The sequence below is a fragment of the Macaca fascicularis genome, chromosome 3 (assembly GCF_037993035.2).
Source record: "Macaca fascicularis isolate 582-1 chromosome 3, T2T-MFA8v1.1".
Lineage (NCBI taxonomy): Eukaryota > Metazoa > Chordata > Mammalia > Primates > Cercopithecidae > Macaca > Macaca fascicularis.
This window is the reverse complement of record NC_088377.1, coordinates 127,039,826-127,063,569: the sequence shown is the minus strand read 5'-3', so window position 1 is coordinate 127,063,569 and position 23,744 is coordinate 127,039,826.

Below are 23,744 nucleotides of genomic sequence, written 5' to 3'. Positions count from 1 at the left end.
ATGATTCAGAAGAACTAACTTCTCCAAAGCGTTGCCAGCGCAACTTGAAACTCATGCATACATTTATTCGTACATTCTCGGGAAAGTTCTAGTCCTATCTTCATTTTGGTCCTGAGCCAATGTGAGCCTTCCCAAACCCGAGATAAAGACTGACTTGATTTGAAATCATGAAAATAAACACTTAGTTTTCTCAAAGGACCACAGCAGATGATGCTGCAATGGAATTGCCTTATATGCACAATTCTAAGAATTTTCTCCAATTCTTCTGTTTCTCTACCTGGAAATTCCTTCTTATAGCAGCACTTGGCAGAGCAAAACATTAAAAATGTCTTAGGTGTGCAGTGCTCCACATAAAAGAAATATTCCTTAAGGACAGATAGATTATGAAGCTCACACGGATGACTCCAGGAAAACTTGTGAGGCTTCTAAAGTGTGCTCTTTCTTTCTTTCTGCACTGCTCTACTCATATTCAATGTCATGCCTGTACCTCAACTCCATGTATATTCCGGGACACACAGCATCCGTCCACTCAAGTGTCTTCATTGGTCATGCCCTTCTTGGCCGTGCCCTGGCAAAGACTCTGGCCCCATCCTCTGTCCTGTACCATTTTTGGACCAGGCTGCATAACTTTTAATAAGATAGCTTATTCTGAGGCATTAAAGAATGATCGTTATTTCATTGAGTCAAAAATAGTTATTAATTGTATGGAAGCGGAAGTTGCAGGGGAAGGAGCATTGGATCAAATTAAAGAAAGCCACAATTCTAACCTCCTCTTCTTGCGACATTGGGGAGGGGAGGTGCGGAAAGGACCACAAACTTTCTTCCACATTGAAAGCCAAGGAATTACAGGCAGCTAAAACGTAAGGAAGGAAGGAAAGTAGAATGCATGTTCAATGTATACAACACAGTTGGGGTTTCATTTTGAGATCATAGAGGATTCTCTGAAAGAATTGGTTGAGAAAAGTTACATCATCAGAGTTGTGATATAAGAAAGGTATCCAGGAGTAGAGTAAAAAATCAGTTGTACTTGGGAGAATGAAAATAGAAAGACAAGTTAACTCTGCCTCTGTCCTCTCCATCTGGCTCAAGGCAAACATTGAAGGATAACATCCAGTGTCTATGGAAGATGAGAGAACTGAGTGCAATGTAGCCATCTGACTCCAGGCCATCAGGGCACTTGACGGCTACTGCCGCTGCTACCTCTACTGATCCACATACATTTTTGCCTTGGAAGGTATTTCCTCAGTTATAAGTACATCAAAAATACTTGTGAGTAGGTGTAAGAAAAGATAGGCGGCATGGGGATGCCACCTTCAAAAGAGAAGCCATGGTTTTACCTTTTTTTTTTTTTTTTTTTTTTTTACTATTTACTAGTTTTTACTGTCAGTGACATCACTGGATTTTAACAAATGAAAAAGACAAAATGGAAAGCAAAAGACCCCTAAACAAACTGCAGAAGAGGTAACTGAGTCACAGAGCCATTAACATGCTTGTCCAAAGTCACACGCTGATAATAGTGGTGCCCTGGTCCCCTGGCATCCCTTTCAGGGCCATTTTCAGGCCTCCATCAGGAGCTTCCTGCCATCAAGTTGTGCTCTTCTGGTGACAAAGTTTCCAAGACCTCTCTAGGGCAGAAATTACCATCTAGAGAAAGAAGGAACTAGGGAGTATCAAGAGGCAATCCATCAGTATCTCAGTTGCAGCAAGGATTTTTCTGATAATCATAAAATTCCTGCCATTCCTGGTAATCCTACACCAACATCATTTAATAGTTATTTCAATATTGAGAGCCACTCATCTTTCTACTACATCTGTCAAAATTGTCCCTGGATAGTCGGCTGTTGTTGGAAAAGGCAGGGGTCACACAGGCCAGCTGAGTTCATGCTCAGCCCCATGAAACGGGAGTGTGTTTTCCGAACTCACAATCAGGTTGGCTTCCAATCTCACCACTGAAAATGAGGATTTTTGAAAAATACCGCTTACTTTTTGAGTAAGGCTGATAAGTTAGAGAGTTTCACTTGCTTGTTGTTTTTATTTTCCATCGTCTGCAAAGAGAAGAGCACGAAGCATATCAAAGAAGTATGAAGGGTATCAAAGAAGATTTGACTTCCACAAACAGCATTTACCAGTTCAAGGGTGGCAACTTCTGCTTCAGTACATTTAGAAGTATTCACATGCTATATTGATCCAGGAAATAAAAAATCATAAGTGACATCTAGACAGCTGGTTTTTAAAAAGTGGCTTGGCTTGAAAAATTTCAATTTGAACAGGAAATTGTAGAGCAGTGGAGCGAAATGGCACTGAGAGAGGACTGGGTTTGGTCCCAGTTCTGGCCTCCACTCACTGGGTGGCCGTCTGGTGGGCAGGCAGTTCTGCCAAGCTTCAATTCCTCAGCTGAGAAATGAGAAAATTAAACCTACCTTCACAACCTTCAGGGATAGTTGATGTATGCTACGGACAAGAAAACTGACTCTCAGAAAGTTCCAAGAACTCCAAGTTTACAAAAGTAGCAAGAGGAAGAGCCAAAATTCAAACCCAGGTGTGCTCACTCTGAGGAGGATACCCTACCAACTGCACTCATGATCTTCAACTTCTGCTCTCTGATGACCTGGAGGGTTTGGGCATGGGACTGAGGGGTTAGAATAGGTGGTAAACGAGCAAGGATCCAGAAACTTCCACTTCAAAATTAGCAAAAGCGGCTCCATCACTATCATTTGTATGTATTGAGTTTCCATATACAATTTTGTTCAAGAAATTATTCTCTTAGCTAGAAAATACGTTGAAAACTCTCTTGTACCATGCTGTCTTCCAATTCACGCCTTTAGTTTCTAAAGCAGTGCTAACCCAACAGAATTTTCAGTGATGATGATGTGCCCCATATTTATACTGTCCAACACAGTGGTCAGTAGCTATTTGTGGCTATTGAACACTTAAAATGGTGATGATGTCTGAGCAAATAAGTTTTAAATTTTGTTAAATTTTTATTAATTAATTTAAATTAAAATAGCCACATGAGGCTGCTGGCTACCATACTGGACAGTGCAGTAATCTACAGCAATAGATGAGGAAGGGAGGATCAAAGGTCAACCAGAATTAACCCAGGATAATGACAAAAATTTTCATTTTAAAGTTAAACATCATTTGATGAGACTAATTAGAATCTGAAGGGCTTTTACTTCAAACATGAAATAAGCAAACAGTGTGGCTTTTGTTATTGTTTTGGTTTTGTTGTTGTTTTTTCCCAGAGCAGATGAAATGACTTTCCCATCTGTATATACGCAGATGAGAAAATTAGAGTTGAGGATACAGGTGATCTCTGTACATCAGTTTGCCTACACTAAAACAGGGCCTCTGTTTGTCTTTTTAGTTATTTTATATTCACTTTTTCTTTTCAACTATTTTATATTCATTTTGCCATTTACAAACAGGTCATTTTTTAATGTAGTAACATTCATTTTTCAACGGGGTAATTGAAAGACAAGTTTCAAGGTGCTGGCTCTTGCTTTGAAAAAAAAAAAAATAACTCACCTCTTCTTTTGGACTGCGTTCCTCTCCCACCTCCCCTGGTGAAAATTCAGGCACCCTAGGTTTTATTATTTGCTGGAAAACTGACCCCACTCCAAAGGGACAAGAGCCTGAGTCCAGAGGCAGGCCAGGGAGTAGTCCCCACTTCAAATCACAGCTCACAGAAGTGAGAAGGTATTCGAGTCAAATGTCTGTCCTTCATGGATTATTATTATAGCTGTGTTCTCTCCCAGTGGCTGAATAAACACAAAATCAAATTTTATTTTTTTACTTGATTCCAGAGAAACCAGTGCATTCATAGTCAATTCTCTCTCCATAGGTGCACCGCTCCCCACCCCCTCTATATCTCAGTGAATCAGACCAGCTGACAGCAAAGGCAGGAAAAATCATTTCTCACATTGTCATCTAATGAATGCCTGTACAATGCATTGTTTAAATAAAATCAGAGTCTTGCAGTTTCAAAATGCCAGTACCGTTTCTCCAAGCAATTCCATGCTGGGTCTGTATTAATTCATTCAGACACACTAGGGGTAGACATTAAAATGAAAATAGTCTGAACCAGATTAGTCTCTCTATTGGAATAAGAAGGGGTCAATGGATCAACCTTAGAAGATATAATGTAGCACCCAGACAGAAGTAAGCCTTGTTAAGGAAGGATTTTTTAAGGACACTGCTTACTTAGTTTTACCCACCAGAATCCTTACTGCGATCATTTTCCGGGACCTATTAAACTTTGGGTATCTATATTCTTTCTCTTATGCACCAATACTTATAGTTAATGTAGGATTCCTCCCATATGGCAGGCATCCTGACAGATCCTCAGGGGGACAACAGTGAACAAGGCAGTTCCTGCTCACACAAGCCAAGATTTAATGAACAATTAAATATGAGATCCTTTGAGATTTTGTGAATATGAAGAAAATTAATATTAAGAAAGTTAATATTAAGAGATATGAAGGAAGCAGGGTGATGTTGAGAAGGGTGCAACTACTTTTGTATTAGGTGGCCTGGGAAGATCTTTCTGAGTCAAGGGTGCCAATATTAGGACCTATAGCAGGAGCAGGAGCAGAAACAAGCTATATGGTTTGCTGAGTGAGGAGGGTCTGAAAAGCATCAGGAAGCAAAAGGAGGAATCAGAGGAAATTGCCATGGTGAAGGAAATGCAGTGGAGGAAAAGAGGGTGACCACTGGTACAAGATGAGCTTGGGAAGTGGCAGGAACTGGTCCTGGTTTCTCCAGGACCCTAAGGGACATGAGAAGGAATGAGATACTTTCCCAAGTGCCCTGAAGGAAGCTGTAAAGGTTTTTATAAGCGCGAGGCAGTAACAACCTCAGGACTTCCTGAAAATGACAAGAGGGTTTTTGAGATAACAGAGTCAGAACTCTCTAAGAGATCAAGTCCTGACCATGAGGCAGGGGATATTCGGCCAGCATGGCTAAGCAGAGAGATCTGGCTGGTTCGTACTGTGCCTTTGTGAGTCCCACATTACAGGTTGATGCTGCCACCCACTCCCTGCTGTCCCCTCCAGCCACACCACCAGCCACCAGCCATGCTAGCCTCCCACAGAGGGTCATCTGTGCACCTGCCGGTTGGACAGTGCCTAAGTTCCTAGCCTTCATTAAGTCACTTGCTTTCCTGGAATGAGCTTCTTCCTTGACCCACATGCTCCTCATTTCCTTGCTTTCTTCATGTTTCTGTGCAAATTTCACATCACCAGAGTAGATTTCTCTGAGCACTCAATCCAAAATAGCACTGCTTCTCCTTTTCTCTCTCATTCCCTCTTACTCTGCTTTACACAGCCTGTTTTTCTTCACAATAATAATCAGTACATGAGCCATTTATGTATCTCTCTATTCACTTATTGTCTGTAATAAAATACAGATTGAGAGTCTCTAATAAAAAAAATTTGAAATCCAAAATGCTCCAAAATCCAAAACATTTTGAGCACCGACATGATACCACAGTGGAAAATTCCACAGTCTTACATGATAAGTTGAAATCAAAATGCAATCAAAACCTTGTTTCATGCACAAATTTATTTTGAAATATTACGTAAGATTACTTCCAGGCTCTGTATATAAGGTGCATAAGAAACATAAATGAATTTTGTGTTTAGACTTGGGTCCCATTTCTAAGGCATTTCATTAGGTATATGCAAATATTCCAAAATTCTAAATAATTTGAAATCCCAAACACTCCTGGTCGTAAGCATTTCAGATAAGGTATACTCAACCTACATAAGCTTGTGGAGGGCAGAGCCTGTGCCATTGTTGTGCATCCTCCACATCTGTCTTAGTGCCTTGCACATAGTGAGTGATAAATGTGTGCTAAATGAAAAGGAGCAGTCATCCCTTGTTCTTCTACACCTAAGAGCCCAGAATCTGCTGCAAGTGAAGCTTCTCAACAGTCAGCATCTTCTACAGTGGATGGCGGACGGGAAGCCCTTTCTGGAAGGAAATTCATCTCCTGCTTAGACACTAAATTTAAAATAGGCTCACCCTTTGCACACCCCACAGATGCTCCTTGTAACTCCTCAACCTTCCTCATCAAGCAGCACCTCAGGAACCTTACTGGGCAAGTGATTTTTGCCAGTATCTTCCATAGATCAACCTAAAAAGACATTTTTCTTGAAGAGAGGAAAAAATTAACATATAGCTTAGCAAGAAATGGAAATTTTTACTATAGTTGAACTAAAAGAAAAAAAAAAAAGAAGCATACCAGCTAACCTCTGTCTATTATACTATGATTTTTCTCAAAGGCAGACACCAAATAGTTCACAAGGGCACCCATAGCACCAAGCCACTTAGTAGGCTCTAAACATGTCTGTTGAATAACAAACACTGCAGTTGAAAGGATATAATTTATACCCATAAAATTAATTACAGAGAAAGCCCAGTGTAATAAAAGTTTAAAGCCAGAGAGTTTCCACTTTATCAAAGCAAGCCCTCCAAACAAAAGTTACACTCAAAGAAATAACAGTTTGCCAATGTATAAGGCCTGCCTCATCCAGGAAGCCTTTCCTAACTAGTACAGTTCAAATTAGATTTCTACTGCTTTCAAAATTGCTGTCACACCTTACATTAACACTTTTCCAATGCTTTAAAACAAGGACGGCTTCCCTCCAAAACTGTATCATATTTGAAAGTTAGGGCTGTGTCAAATATTTCTTCTGCCAGCCCAGCTCCTGAAACCATGCTGGGAAAGCAAATGGTAGAGAGAATATTTTCTAGACATGCTCTGGTTAATTAACAAACAACCTTCTTCCCTTTTCATTTCCCTACTCCATAAGCAACTTAACTATGTTTTTCTATTCTTATTTGCATATTTACTTACAATGTCATCATGTTTCACATGTATATGTTCATTTTGCTTACACAAAATGAAGCTATTTTTCTTCAATCACAAGAATACTGTTAACACCCAGAGCCTAGAATTTCCCATCTGGTAGCAAATCTCACAACAAAGAGCCTTTTTGGAAGCGTAGTTAATCCTTTAAAGAGATGTATTTCACAACTCAACTCTTATCTGATGTCAACAGAAACATATTTTTGCAAAATGTGGCTCAGATGCAAGTGTGCTAAATTACTAGTTTAAAATACAGAAAGATGGAAGGGATTGTGGGTAAATTTTACAAGGGAGAGTAGTCTAATTATCCAAAGCCTCTGAAACAGCCTTGAACCACTGACTCCCCCATGACCAGATTTGAAAGAGAAGAACTTTCAATTAATTAATGCAGCCAACATTTTTCAATATCCTTCTCTGGGGAAAAGCCCCTGCTGGAAGTTCAGTGAGGGGAGTTCCAGTGGGAAAGATAGAATTGAAAAGAAATAGAAGAATACAAGGAAGATGAATTCTCTCTCTTTTCCTAGATCATTATTTCACTCTTTCTGTTCTCTCCCCAATCCTCTCAGCCTTTTCCCTGTCTCTCACTCTCAACTGAACTGGCTTTTTACTTCACTCTGGAAAAAAGAAAAAAAAGTGGGAATTTCCACAACCACTACCACCATTTTTACTACCAAATGGTAGATATTAGCGTCTGGGCCCACCTACTCTGCATTCCCTCCAATTGAAATGGATCAATGGTCAGTGCTCCTATCTAAGGACAACATTTTCTTACCTATTGAAGGACACTGCTGCTGCAATTGTCCTTTCTCTTCCACATGTCATGACATTCTCTATTTCTACTGGGTCAGTCCATCATCATGCAAATAAATATGGGATCTCCCATTCCTCCAACCACTAACTGCCTGACTTCTCTACCTCCTTGACACTAGAAATACTTGTCTATACTTGCTGTCTCTGCTCTCTCTCTTTTCTTTCTCTCCTCTACTCACTGTTGCTGAACTTTTGATCCCACAAATCGACCATTGGTAGAGTCTCCAATGACCAGCTCATTACCAATTCAAAGATAAATTCTTAGTCTTCATCTTCTTCAGATCATCAGCAACATTGACACAGTTGGGCACAACCTTCCTTCCTGAAACACCTTCTTCATTTATCACTGTCTTTTGGGTCTCCTTCCATCTCACTGGTTGATCCCCTGATCCCCTCTGCTGGCTCCTCTTTGTCTTTCCAGCATTCAAGTGACTCCCTGTTTTAGTCCTCAGATCTCTTCTCTTCTCATTCTCCCAGGAGATTTCATTCATCTAATGACTTTAAGGAGACTTCTAGACATATATATGACAATTCCCAAATACATGCCTTTTCCCCTGTATGTGAGACTCATTCATTCATCTACCCACATCGTGCTTCTATGTGTATATCCAATAGTGTTTCACACTCAGGTCAAAAACTGCATTCTTTAAAAAAAAATGACTTACTTAAATGAAAATTATATACATATATTCATTGTGTGCAACTGCATGTTTTGAAATACGTACACATTGTAGAATGGCTCTAATTAATATATGCATTACATCATATACATATCATTTTTGTGGTGAAAACGTTTAAAATCTTCTTTCTCATAAATTTTTAAGAATATGACACATTAGTAGTAACTATAGTCACCATATTGTACAATAGATCTTTTGAACGTATTTCAAAAATTGAATTATTGATTTTACCCCCACCGCTGTTTCCCCTTATGGCCTTTCTCAAGTAAATGACAAATCTATCATTGCAGTTTCTCAGGCCAAAATAAAAGAAGATGAGCTTCTTGTGGACAGGGTCATTGCCTGTGTCATTCATCCTCCACGTCTATCATAGTGCCTGGCACATAGCCGATGATTGAAATATGTGCTAGATGAAGGACTGCAGTAAAGTTATAAGTGAAAAACACAGAAAAGAGCCACTAATCCTACTTTTAAGGTGAATGAGACTAGCAATTGGGAAATACTTCATGAAAAAAAAAAGTTTAAATTTGGTCTTGAAGGACTATCAAACCTTTGACAGGAAAATAAGGGGGAAGACATTCCTGGCAGAGGAAACAGCTTGGAAAAAACATAAAATGATGTGTAAATGCATGCTCCATTGAGAGAACCATGTTACTGAGGCATAGCATATAAGATGGAGCATACTAGGAGATATTCTAGGAGAGTAGCTTACTGGGTCTATTTGGACTTTTTTATAAAGGCAAAAGAAAGCTGTAAAGATTTTTAAGCAAGGGAATAACACCACATAGCACAGTGTTGAAGACAGAATATATATTAATTAATGTTCAGTGGGAGGAGAAAAAAATCAAGAGCAGGACAGGTGAAAAACTGGAGATTGGGAAAAGAGAGTATGGAAGGATGAAATAGTTGCAGCAAAAGATGGAAAAACCTGTGCTAAGCTAGGTTACTAAGATTGACCAGTAGAGGGCAGCTGTAGGAGAGACTGCGGAAACAATTGCAAACGGTTAACGGTGAAGCAGCAGCCGGGCCCGGTGGCTCACGCCTGTAATCCCAGCACTTTGGGAGGCCGAGGCGGGTGGATCACGAGGTCAGGAGTTCAAGATCAGCCTGGCCAACATGGTGAAATCCCGTCTCTACTAAAAACAACAAAAATTAGCCAAGCCTGGTGGCAGGCACCTGTGGGTCTGGCTACTCGGGAGGCTGAGGCAGAAGAATCGCTTGAATCCGGGAGGTGGAGGTTGCAGTGAGCCGCGATCGTGTCACTGCACTTCAGCCTGGGTGACATTCAGCCTGGGTGACAGGGCAAGACTCTGTCTCAAAAAAAAAAAAAAAAAAAAAAGTATAGAAGAATAGAGGCGCAAAAGCTGCTAACCTCCAGATTTCTTCCCTGACACCCCAAAGTCTTCTACAACAACTGGAGGAAGTGCATCCCAAACTCCCGGCACTCTCAAATGCTGAGAGCCAGGTAAGGAAGAAAACAGCTACAGGCAAGGACAAGCCCCGGACATGTGGGCGGAAGCCTGTTTCCAAGGTTTACGTTCATTTCCTCTGCTCAGTGATCCTTAGTGGAAATGAAATAGCCATTTTCCCACCATCCTAGTGTAACTTAAGTAAGATTCCACTGTAGTGAACTAGAACTGGAGGTGAGAGAAAATTGCACTATTTTTAAACTTTGCCTATCAGCCTTGCTTCCAAGAAAGAAAAGAAAATTTCTTTCTCTTTCTCCCTCCTTCTCCATATGGCTTGATGCTGACCTAGATGCCCAATCCAATTCTTGCTTGTCCTACATTAATCTGTATTACAGTTTAAATAGATTTTGAAGCAGAAGCTCACTTGGGAGACTCAACATTATTCATAGAACTATTAGTATTGAGAAGAATGTGTTGGGTTTCAAACTCTAGGTTTATAAGTAAATTTTGGTACTCACTCCATTAGTACAGGGAACAGAATTTCTTATTCTGTGCTTCGTGATTCGTATTTCCACTTCTTTGTCAATTATTCATTATTATGCAGCTTATAAGAGGGCATAAAGTTAGCAATACCAATTATATTAATGATAGAGTGAGTTATTAAAATTTAGTTTAATAGCCATCATATTTGTGATGATAATTATAGTTATGACTAACTATGATTATAGCACCCATTGTAATCATAATAAGCTCAGGATGGTTTAATGCTAATTGCTTCATCATAAAGAAATTAGAATATAGAACTGTAAGTGGATGTGGTTGTGATTATACGGCAAAAGAATGTATGCAGATATTAGTTACTAGTTATTAACCTTCTCCATGAAACCAGACCAAAGAAAAAATTTTGATAAACCCAGACTTGGTTCACATCTGCGTCAGACCCCCTGAGAAAAAATGAGTATCATTCTTAAAACAAAATGTTTTAAATTGAAACTAATTTGAAATTTAGAAAATGTGCTGATATGATACTGGGAACTTCTTTAATTCCAAATGAGCTAGAGATAAAGAGTAATAGCATGGACACAGTCCTTGAAGCACACTAATGAAAGAAACTGCCAACCCATCAAGTTCATATGAAAATACCTACAAATGGAACTTCCTGGGAAGTTTCCTATTCAAAAAGCCTGTGGAATGTTCTCCTGTCTTCATATTCCTTCATACAGCAGATGGTCACTCTGGGAAATATGTCAGTCATGACAACAACAAACTATGCGTGCCTGACAATTACAGATATGGATGGATGAAATTTTGCAATTCATAAATCTTATAAAAGTCAGTATATTTGCCCAGTGATTATTTGTCCTTAACTCTACCCCACCTTACTTCTCCTCCTGTCCCAGCGAGATGCCACTTTGCAAGATTCCATGAGTAGCATGGTAAAGTCAATAATCTGGGGTGAGTTAGCTAACTGACAGAAATCTGAAGTAGGAGAAGCCAAGCTGAGCCAACGTGGTCTGTATGAGACAGAAGAAAATGTCAAGTACCATAGTTTTCTAATAAACACAAGATACATTCATTTTCACACATATTTGCTACAGATGGAAATTTCATTTAATGATGGCTGGTTGTGGACCCCAGCCAAGGGTGTATAAATACCAAGAAGACATCAGTTTGTGAGATGGGCTCCCTAATAAAGCAGCTACATAGAGAACCCAAGAACACTGCCATAGCTGGTTTCTAATGAAATATTTAATGGTAATCATGACATCAAGTTGCTCTCATTGAACCAACATATATTGTTACAGAACCATAATAAAAATTTTGCATCATAAGAATTTCCAAGGGATTTAAGAATAAGAGCAATTCTTAACTGTTAGGAAAGTCCTGGGGAGAGGAGAAAAAGGGAGGATAGGAAGATTTATCACTGATTTTCAATGTTGTGAAGTTAACTAAGTTTCAGTTATATCATGAGCGATAATCATTAGAAACCTTGAATTGATTTCCAATCTAGAGTGGATATGCTAGCCAAGAATTTTCCAAAGCTTTGTTGACTCTCAACACTCAGGCTTCTCAAGCCTCAGAGGCCTTCCCACCAGCAGAGGATGCTGTTTTTCCATGCATGGCGTAACAACCCCCAACCACCTCCAATCCCAGTTCCACCAGGAAACAGTTCACACATAGAAAAGATTCCTATTGGGCCATTTTGCAAGTGTGGTTTTGCACTTGAAACAAGGAGAAGGTACTCTTTCATTCAGCTCAAGTTAATTTAAATATTTTAGTGGTGATTTCTAAATCTATCATTTTTAAGGAAGTAAAAATAATGGAGTGGAGTGGGAATGAGCAAAACTCTGCTGTTTAAAATGTAAATATCAGTCACTGCTTTCTGTAATTTTATAGCTCCCCTTTAGTACATCTGAAAACAATGCTTTTCAATTAGGAGAAAGTGCGTATCTAAATGATCAGATTTTTCCCTCCTGTGAATAATGAAGCCAAAGTAAAGGCTGTGGTTTTTAGGACAAATGAAAACAAGAAAGTCATTCAAATTAATAATAATTTTAGAAAACTAAAGGGGGAAAATTTTATCATGATGGGAAAATGAAAAATAAAAAGGAGAAGATAGGATTTGCCAGGAAATAAGCAGAGATAAAACACAAAGCCCAAGAAAATGAGTATAATAAAAAGAAAAATAAGGGAAAAAACCCTCATTCCTCTGAAAAGAAGAGCTTGTAAAAATACAAGCAGGATAAAATTAGACAGGGGCCCTTTCTTCCCCAGTAAGTAGCCTTTCACTCATTTTTCAAGCATGTCTTGAGTGCCCCACGCATGCAGAGAACATTAGAGGTGCAAGGCATAAAGCTGAATGACACCCAGTTTCTGTTTCTGATCATCTTGGAAACTAAAAGCAAAGATAAGCTATATAGAAACTATAATGGAAAGACGAAAGTAATAAATGTCATGAGAAAAAGAGGTGTAAAGTATTACGAGTGACAAGAAAAGAGGGGGCGTCACCCCTGTGTTGATGGATGAGTCAAGGAAGACTTCATAAAAGAAACAGGTTTTCAGCTCGACCATTAAAGGATGAGTAGGATTTGGACATTTCCTATAAAGAAAAGAAATGACGTGATTAAAGGTTCAGAGTTTGGAAAGTAATTTGTTTTTTAACTGTGAGTGTTTGAAGAAAGAAGAATGAGATACAAGACCAATGAAAGGCTCTTAGAAATCCAATCACAAAGGTCCTTGAAAATCAGGCTAAGAAGTGTGAACTTTATTTTTTAAGAAAAAGGGTTCTTAATATGGGTTTTTGCATAATTTTCAAAGGATTCATGAATCTCCTTATGTATTTTTGTGATTCAGTATTTTTTCTGGGAAAAGATCCATGACACAAAACAATCCAGGGCATATAGAACACCCCTCCCATGAGGTATCTGTCCAACTCCCAAAGACTCCTCTTTATTTAGAGGCTCACCTTGGACACAAGGATATGGCCTCTAGTGGCCAGAGTTGTACAATCGGACCTTGATCCTATAGTCGCAACTGAATGAAGCTGCGCAAACAACTGGCTCACGTAGGCCCAATCAGACCCCAAATGTGTACAGATTTGAACTGAGAGCCTAGGGTTGTGGGAATTCATTTACTTCAATAACAGAATTCTAGAGAAAATATTCATGAATTCCTTATTCTGAGATACCTGTCACTACTTTGATTTCTACCCTTCATGATGCTGGATCGTTCAAGCCTTTCTTAACCTTTGTGAGAAACCACAGTATCCATCTAAATATTATTTTTTTTTCTCAGACTGATTAGGCAGAGTCAATTTCTTTTGCTTATAACCAAAAGAATGTTGACTGATACAGAAACTCTATTTCAAACACTGCAAAGAGACAGTGAGAAAGTATTAAAACATTTGCACAGGGGCATGACAGCTCCTAAAAATTATTTCAGAAACGTGGGAGTTATATTTAAATTGTTTTTCTCTATCCCCAATTCTTAATGTCAAATCAACACTATCTTTTATCCATTTTTCCTGTACAAGCTGTCTAGTACCCCTTCCCACCACAGCTCTCCTGGTTCAAGTCCTAATCATTTCTCCCCTAGACCATTGAAATGAGCTGCTAAATGGTCCCCCAACTCCAATCTCTTCCCCACGCTGCTGACAAGTGTCTTTTGCAACTGATGTAAGATTATGTGAATCTTCTCAAAAATCTTAACCCACACATTTCTAGTGACAAAGTCTAAACCCTAGTCCAACATTCAAAGCTCTTCAGAGTCTGGCCACAGTCTACATTTTCAACGTTATCTTACACAGACAATACTCTCAAAGTCACCAAACTCCGTATTGGATTTTCTAACTCCAGGTCTCTATACATCCCACTCTCCATGTTTGAAATAACTTATCTCTTCTTATCCTGGTCACTCAACATAGATATCATCGATCTTGTCCTTTTCTGTTACAACTAGGCAAAAATATCCTCTTCTTCCTGTATATCCGTGTAGCAGAAGATTTTATTACAATTTGGCCACATTATAGCACTCTGGGCACCTCTGCCTCCTCTACTATCCTATGAGCCGCTCAAAGGCATGTCTTATTTATCTTTATATTTGGGACCCAAAGCAATGCCTTCCAAGTGAGTACTTGATATATATTTAATGGACATGCAGAGGGAATTGATGGATGTAAGAATTAATGAAGGTGGTAAAGAATACAAAGAGAGGAGGTGGTTATGTAGCATGGTTAATCTCAAAGCAGTTCGGGAAGGAAGGATTGGTCAAGAGTGTCCAAGTCTAGAGAGAAGTCAAGGAGAGGATCTTGGGTGGGGACAGGCTAACTCTGTCATTATCAGTAGAGCAGAACAATTGCCTACCTGCCAGATAGGCAATTGATAATGTAGAGAAGACATATTGATAACATAGAAAGGAGTGGCTGGAGATGTGAGAATGCTGATGTGTGGAGGAGGTGGGGAAGAAGCAGAATCAGGGGAAACAGTTTACTTCTTTGGGAAGTATGGAAATAAAATGAAGCTAACCAGAGGAACAGCATAATCCAGTGAGGGAAGGAGAGCAATCAAAAAGATCCTAGAGAAAAAGGCAGAAGTTGGAGGAGTCAGGGTTGTCAAGGAAGAGAAGACCTCCTCCTTGAAACTGAAAATGGGTATTGATACAGTGATTATTTTGGAAGAAAAATGAGATACATTAACTCCAAGAAAAAAAACAAATAGAAAGACCTGGTCCCTGGTGGTGTCACTTATCACTCAGTGGTACGAACAAACAATATTTCTGCTGCTTCTATCAAGAACTCTCCCCCAAGCAAAGTTCTTCCAATATAGAGCCAAGATAAAAGTAGAATAACTATAATTCTATAAAGGGGGGTACAATTAGGACATAAAGACAGTAAAGATCACTTGAATTGTATCCGCTTCACGTCAAGGGCACCCTTATAATCACATTTAGTTACACATGGGTAGGTTGTGGAAACAGCTGGGTGGACCTTAATTTAATTTAACTAATTGATTTATTGGTTTCATTAATTGCTGTCAAAGGATACAAATACTGTCCCCAAGGGCCACAGTTTAGTTGGTCATCACTACAGCTTCTAGAAAAGTAATTGGATTTCTTAGTTTAGCCCTGGAGGTGAGCTATCAAAGAGCTAGCAGGATTTCACAATATAGCGTCATAGAAAATAAAGACAGAGAACTACCTATTGATGTAAGCAGTGCCTCCTTCTTTCTCATTTTCCTCAGTGACAAGGTCTTTTTCCATTAGTCATTTTAGATTCTTTTTTATCAGAGTAAATTACTTTTATTTCTTCCTTGAGCACTCTTTCTACTCTCCTTTTCTTTGGGCTTTAACTTTCATTTCTAACCTTGCCTTTTCTCTAATTATCATAGGTACCATCAAACCCTCTTTAGGTATAAATGGAGTACAATAAAAGTGTTAACTTAGAATGGTAAACTGACTTTGGTTTTCCCTGTTAAGTTTTAGTTTGGGGACATCATACTCAAGCTCAGAACCCTAAGTTGTAGATGTTTTCCTTTCTCTTTTAAGTAAAATTTAATACCTACTCAAAATTTTAAATGAAAATTTTAAGTATTGAGAAGAAAATAAAAATAACTTTGAATCCCAAATTTACCTTTTGATATTTTTTTCTGTGCATATAGAGAAGGTTTAGTCTCAATAGAAAGAGCTGTATATAAAACCTTCAAAGAATGTTTTGGTACATAACATGCCAAGGCATAAACAGCACTGCCAACCATGAAACAAAGTCAGGGAGAAAAATCTTTCCTTCCTTCCTTCCTGTCTCCCTCCCTTCCTTTCTGTCTCCCTCCCTTCCTTCTTTCTCTTCCCAGATTTGGCATCTCAAAGATTCTAAAGAACCTGTATCAATATCCAGTAAAAATCAGTAGTGTCAGGCACAGTAGCTAATATACCTGGGAAAGCATTAGCATAACTGGATGGGGAGCTAAAATGCAGGGAAAAGCAAAGAGAAAGAGACCCTGCAGTGTGCAGGAATACAGCTGCAAGTCAAGGGAAGTTGCTTATTCCTTCACACATGGGAGACATCCCCTGGAGACAGTTTCTAAAATGTCTGGTAGAAGATGGGCATTTTGGAAGTTCTCAAGTCCAACATCATTCATGAAAACAAAATCAGCCAATGAAATTTGGGCCATGGACTCATTTATCTGCAAAGGCTGTAGATCCCTGGGAAATTCAAGTGTAAGCCATCCTTAGATTTCAAGGGCATAATAAACTTGTGCCCTGTCTCACGATGTGTATTCCCTCATTCTCCATACGCCTTCTATAATTAGTATATATCCCCACTACAAAATGCAGATCTCCTTTTAAATATTTGAATTTTGATTCCCAGATTCATTTAGGATCCATTTGTTCTGAGAGCATGTATAAAAATTATCTTACACTGGAAGGATGGATGCAAAATCTGCACTGTGATGAATGCAGGAGTGAAGAGGCTAAAGACAGAAGGGCAATCTCAAGATATCAATGGGAACTCACAGCCTAGAAGAAAGGTTTTACAAGAGAAACTCTGATGTCCAAAGAACTGTGAGAACCAGAAATGAGCATGATCAATTTAAATCTGTAGTTCTCAATTCTCCTGTTTAATATGTATTTCAGCATGCCTCTTATGGCATTTTACACTTGAGTAATTTCATTAGATGGATACTCTGGTGCCTTTGCCATTAAACCATGTTTTGTTGTAAGATTACAGAGCTATTGAAATACTAAAGTTAAGTCTCAATAAAACAATAATAATAATACTTTAACTGCCTATAAGATCTTTTTTTACTATATTGACATTCCTACTGAATTACAACACAATTTTGCCTTCTACATTTTTAGGATCTTTAATATGCTTTTAACTTTTATGACTATGAATTGGTTTTGATGGTACATGTAAACTGTAAATATAATCACTGCAGATGACATATCTTACTTATGAACCAAATGATCTCAATATGCAAAACTATAGCCCAAGAGAGTCAGAGTTAAAAAGCCTTTGAAAACTGCCTCAATGTCTTCCAGCCAGTGAACTTTCATATCAGTGTCACTGTTCATATTATCTTGTCAGATGGGGGTCTTTTTTTATACAAGAATTGTTAGGCAATGCCTGGTGGAAATATCAGTGTGGTAAGATCTCAGGTGGCTGTGTGGTTACCTAGACTCTCTGGGGCAATCAGTCCTTTGGATAATATTTCTGAAAATTGATTCATGGACTCTTAGAACTGGAAGGGCTCTTAGAAATCATGAAAGAGAGCCTGACTCCCTCAATCAGGACCTGCTTTTAGCTGCACAACGAATTTGGTTCTACTCTATTACACTTAGTTTTGCTTTTGCAGTTCCTCTTTCTGCTCCAAATTATAGCAGCAGTCCAAATATCGATCCCTACGATGCTTCCACATTTTATGTTCATTAAACTGTACAGTGACATTTCTATGGTGTAGCTCTTGTTACTTAATGTGAAGGATAGAAGCTACTAGAAGAGACACTGGACTAATTCTGAGGTGGTTTTCAGGAGGAGCTAATGCTGCACAGCTGCCCACCATGCCACAGCTCTCCCTAAAAACTGGACCCAACCAAGCTGTTAGAGATGCCAAATCATGAATCATCTCCAATCTGAGAGTTCTAACTCTCAGTCATTCTTCAAAACCCAGTTTAAATATCTCATCTCCCTTGCTAAGTAATATTAATAATTAATATCATTTCCCTGTCCCAAGCTCTTTGCATACATCTCTATTGTAGTTGGAAGTTATCTCCCAGTGGGATTATGTAGTGTATTGAGAGAAGTGAGTCTCTCTTATCATTTTTGTATCTTCAGTGCCTGGAATAGAATAGCTGTCTAATAAATGTCTGAATGTAGAAGAAAATGTCAAAGAAAAACATAAAGATAGCATACTCTTTTTATTGAACATCAGGGAACATCAGAAACGGAATGTAGAAATATATAAAATCTCTTCTTCTCTGTTTATGACCAGAAAAAGCCTATGAATATAGTCAGACAATCCTAACCAGTGGAGTAAATTCATTTCTGAAAACGAGGCAAGTTTACATTGCCTCTGTACCTCTGATAACTCTGGCCAATGTTATTTAAATTGTTTATTATCTGTTCAGATAATTCTCAATGCCACACATTCTCCCATAATGGTAGCCAATTGCATGCCTGCAACACATACATGAATTGTTTAAAAGTTCCAACATTTTTTTTGTCAATACTCTGTGCAGCACACAGAATTGTCATTCCAAGTCATTTTATTGATGTCATTTAAAAAACAAATTAATTTTCGGAGCTGTTGTTTGTGGCATTGTGTGCTGTTTCCCTCCCTTCAGCCTTCTGTACTGTAGTCTTCACAAAAGAACACTAGAGGGATCAGCTTCATATTTTTCAGAGGCCTTTGTGTCAACCAAGCCAAGTACAATTATGGCTCTTGCCAGAAGAAGGAAAGAGTAATGTTGGCAATCGGGTGTTACCACCCAGAACCACAGAAAAAGCTGCAAGTGTAACCAAAATGGCTTTCTCAGCCTTTATAAATCCAGAAACCTACGTGGCATTTTCTATAGCTACAGGCAGCACTTTGGGAAATTACCTTTAGAAAACTGCTGAGAGGTCTATCAGAGCTTTGAAAAGAGCCTGCAACCTGGGGAGTGATTGAAGAAATAAATAAGCAGATTTGGTGTTTAATAAAGCTCCCTTTTTTTTTTTTTTTTTTTTTTTTTTTTACTTCCAAGGGACAAAATCGAGTAAATGTCAAATTTTTTCCCAGCTGGTAAGTACATTCAGATTTCAGACTAAAGTCCCTCAACAAGACTAGGGCTGACGATGAGAAAGAAAAACATGAATTCCTTCTTTTCAAAATAAGATAGAGAAATAATTCAGTCACCTTTAGTCTAGACATTTTTCTCTTCACTTTGCCTAAACCATGGCCATTTATAAAGGCATACATTGATAAACTGGTACAATTTTGGTGTTTTAGTGTTTCTGGACAAATAAGAGGGAACTAATCAAGCTGGCAATCCAAGTCTGTCAGAACTAACAAGGTAACTGAATCAGATAAAATTAATAATGATAACAGTAAAAACCTCTTGTTATAATGTCAGACAATACTGTAGCTTTAATTCGTCGATTTCAGAAAGACCTCTTTGACTCCTAAACTTATTTGGTTAGTGAATTACCTCACTAGCTGATCCTGTCATCTCTCTCATCCCTGTGGTCTTTCCTAATTAAAATAAAAACCACATTGTTCTAATGATTTGATCATACAATTTCTCAAAACCTTGCAGTAGCTTTTAATTGCAGCAAAACCTGAAATTCAATTTAAAATCAATACTGGGGCTCTAAGTCCATGCCTCCAATGTTCTCCTGCCTCTGACCCAATCGCTGGCCTTTACTCTCACTCCAGGCAGTCAATCTGCTTGACTCCAATAACATCCTGACATGGTCCCCCCTTTTCTTGATTGTACCTTTCTCTTCTCCAATAAATAAACAGCCAGAGCACAGCTGCAATGGCCTATTTGTGTTGGCCATGCTGGATTGTCGTTTATAGGATTTGATGTGCAATATATCTTGTCCTGTTTCTTCTGAAATCATAAACTTCATGCTTTTTGATGCCTTGAAAAGTCCATAGCACTAGTACAGCACTGGGGGCTCCATAAAAGTGGTCAACACTGGTGGAGATCAGCAAGGAAGCTCAAATCTTCATCTTTCTAAACTAAGAGTGATCATGTACATGCAAAAATTTCAGGAAAAGAGATGCGGTTCCCTTCAGCCATCCCCTTTCATCTCTCACCCCTGACATGTCCCCTCCCCGTTCTGTAAAAAATAGAAAAAGAACCCTGGCTTTCCTCTATGGTGGAACTTTCCAGCAATGGCCTTCCATAAAAGGGATGGGTCTTGTTTCAGCGCCAAGGAATCTGCCTCTAACAGTTTGAGCTGGGTGGTGGAGAATTTTTTTTTTTTCTTTTTTTGCTTTTAGACAACGTGGAAGTGTCTGGAATGGTGCCTCCAGTCCCAGCCATCCTAGGAATTACTCAGTGTTTCAGGGCCCTGAGCCAGTAACCACCTCCCAGCCAGCTCTGCCACGTTAGATTCGAAAGGGGGGTGAGTGAGCTCTGAGTTCAGAGAGGCCAGAGTGATGGAGTCTCCTGGCTGGGAAACCCTCCACAGGATCGATAGCAATTCTCACAGGGAAAAAAAAGCACCGCCATTCTAGTTCCTACTCCCTACTCTTACAGAATTGTAGAAACTGAGAGTGAGTTGTTCAGATCTCACTCCCATCCAGTTCCTTAAAGTATTAGGGACCAGGACCCTAAGCAGTAGTGCAGCCCACCCATCCAAGGAACCTGACCCAGGGCTGCCTGATGGGACTCCTTTTCTAATTTGACAGTCAAATGGGGAGACTTTTGGAGACATGCTTTTACAAATTTCCTTCAGAGATGGATACTTTATTCTAATAATTCCACCTACAGGGACTGCTTTTGCTAATTCTCTCCAAGGAGCTATATAGAAGTGGTACAGCTGAATTGACCTTTCTGAGTAAAGTGAATCTTCACACACCTATATGATAAACTCTTTTCTTTTTAATTTTTGGAGGTGGCATGTTTGTCCCCAGCTCCGGTGTTTCTGCATCTCCTCTGCAGCTACCAGAGTAGTCGATATTCCCTAACATCAGAGATTCCCTGACCTGGAGCTGAAGAACTTGAACCAAATGCTCATCCATGAGTTTGACTTTCTAAAGATTAAGCATGAAGAAAAAGGTAGTAGGCTTCTTCAGGCTGTCTAGATTCTGCCAAAAAAAAAAAAAAAAATGGGTATCTCTGGTTCCAGGAAATCTGACAATCTAACTAGACACCTTGCTCCAACCAGATTTATTGATTCATGTTAAGAGCTACTCCTTAACCAGGAGGTTGTGATGTCCTTCTTACTCTCTTACTCCTCTCTCTCTCTCTCTCTCCCTCCCCCCCATCTACTGTGAAGGTTTGAATCTTGTGTCTAACATTTATGAATTAGACATGTTATTTAATGCCACTGAACATTAGTGAATTCATCTATAAAATGGAGTAGAATGTATATAAAGCCTCTCCCCTTCCCCTGCCCATAGCCCAGCCCACTTTCTAATATTTTAACGTGGGTGTTCCACTTAGTTGTCTATTCAAATGTCAAATCACTATTCTGGTCATGGTGTAATCTCCCTACCAGAAAGGACCTGATCTGTCTTGTTCTTTGTCTTTAATACCTAAAAAACTGCTTGGGACCATAAATGTTGGTGGAACTAACAAATGTCAGGAAAACCCACTGCATCTCCAGTCTTCCTTCTGCCATTAGCAAGCTGTAACTAACCTTCACAAACTCATCTGAGCTGCCTTGGCTAGAGTTTCCCCACCTGTAAAACAAGATGTTTGCAGTGCAAAGTCTTTGGTTCTCTAAGACATGCTTTCTCTGTTAGGAGATTATTGTAACCTTCAGTTCTTTTATCTGCTAAACTTTCATCATTTCAGGCACATTTTACATCCAAAAGGCATCCATGGTGATTCAGAATGCAAGCTCCCAAACCAGACAGCTGTGATTTGCATCCCAGCCCTCCACCATCTAGCTCCAGGTTTGGGGCAAACTTCTTAAACTTGCTGAGCCTGTTTCACTGTCCATTACCTCAAGGAGCCATTGGGATATATAAGTGACTAAATTCAGGTACAGAAACAGAAAAGTGTGTGACAAACAGTAGGCATTCAATAAAAGTTCACTATATGACAGTCTTTCCTTCCTATATTTTGAGTTTAGATGAATTATAAGGGCTGCCATTTGGGACTTTGAATAGCATTGCAGTTTTTATTTCAAACTTTTCTCTTTTTGATCAATGGTAGTCTAAATTCTATATATAGCAATCTAAGTGGGTATCAAGTATAATAGAAAATATCTTGGATACAGTGTCCATGCTATATATCAAGAATATTATTACTCATAGCATCTTTTTAAAAACTGTAGTGTAGTATGTGTCCTTATGTTCATCTTAAACCACAACTTAAAGAACTTCAACCAGTCTCAGCCCTTCCTGCCCTCCATGCATTTATCTTCTTGATGAAGCTTTTAATTTCTCTACATTTAAGATCACTTTTATTATTTTTCTTTATTAAAGATATTAGGAATGAAGAAACATTGGCAAAATTATTTTGCCTGTTCTTAATTTTTTTACTGTTACTATTACTAATCTTGTTCTGGCCATGGTACTGGAGTACAATATTCCCTTTTGTGGAACATGGTCATTTTGCTATTCCAAACAAAGTTCGTGAAGATTGAAGTTGGAAGAGTTGTGAACTGTGAATAACCCACAGAGTCCTAAATGGTTGGTACATTATTATTTTTCTCACAATTTTCCTACCAAAAAAACACACAGATTTATTTGGAAAGGCTCGGAACAATGAAATAAATACAGTACTGATTTCAAATGCAAATGTCATGTCAGTTCTAAATGAGTCAACCTTCAGAAGACAATGATAAATCAACCAGATAATTTCTGCATGTCAAAGAGTTTTAAAGGTGATAGCTGGTAAATTGAAGTACACATCAAAGTTTCTCAAATAAAAATGTTAAATATAAGTTACTTCTTCATACATATCTAAAACCTGTCAAGTACAGGGGAAAATAATCTGTCCCACCCCCACCCATAAACTGAAAGGATCACAGAAATAACTGGCATCTTTCCGCTTCCGAGGAGTGGCCGCAGGCTACAGTGACAGTATAATAGTTCCTGTGTGGGAGTGTCCTTGAGTTCTAGCTCCTCCAGCACCAATCATGGCAGTGGCAGTATGTCCAAATCCTGGTAGCAACGCCTAGGATGCATGCAGTCAGAATGGCAAGTGCAAAAGGCATTTCCGGGTCTGTCAAGGCCCTAGGCTGCTGGGTAACTTAGTGGTCATCTCAGCAAGAAAGGACAAGGAAGGATTTATGAGTATACATACACACTCCCTGGAAATGCATCTAGAGTAGGATTCTCTAACACATTGGACTTCCTGCAGCCAAGCAAGCAGAGTCTTGGACTTCAAGATGTGGGTGTTCAAGTTAATGACAACACCTGTTCTCACCAGCTGGTGAAACCTGAGGACCACCCCCCCATCAAGGTTACAAGTGTCTTACATATTTTGAAGAGAGATTGATGCTACCTGTTGTTAATTTATGAGGTGAGTGGGTTGAAAATTAAGGAGGCGGAAAAAATCGTGACACGCAAATGATTTTCCTCCCCCTATGGATCAGAACTTTAATCACACAATAAATATTCTTGTTCTCCATGTGGATGAGGCAGGTGACCTCAATTTCACAAAGGCTTGTAAAATCCAGTATGTGTTTCTCTGTTTTGTACAGGGAAATTTGAGTAAACGATTGACTTTTCACTGAAATTTAGGTTTCCTAATGACCCCCACATAAATAATGCAGCTAGAAATTACTAAGGACTAGCCCAGTCGCTTGGTGGCTAG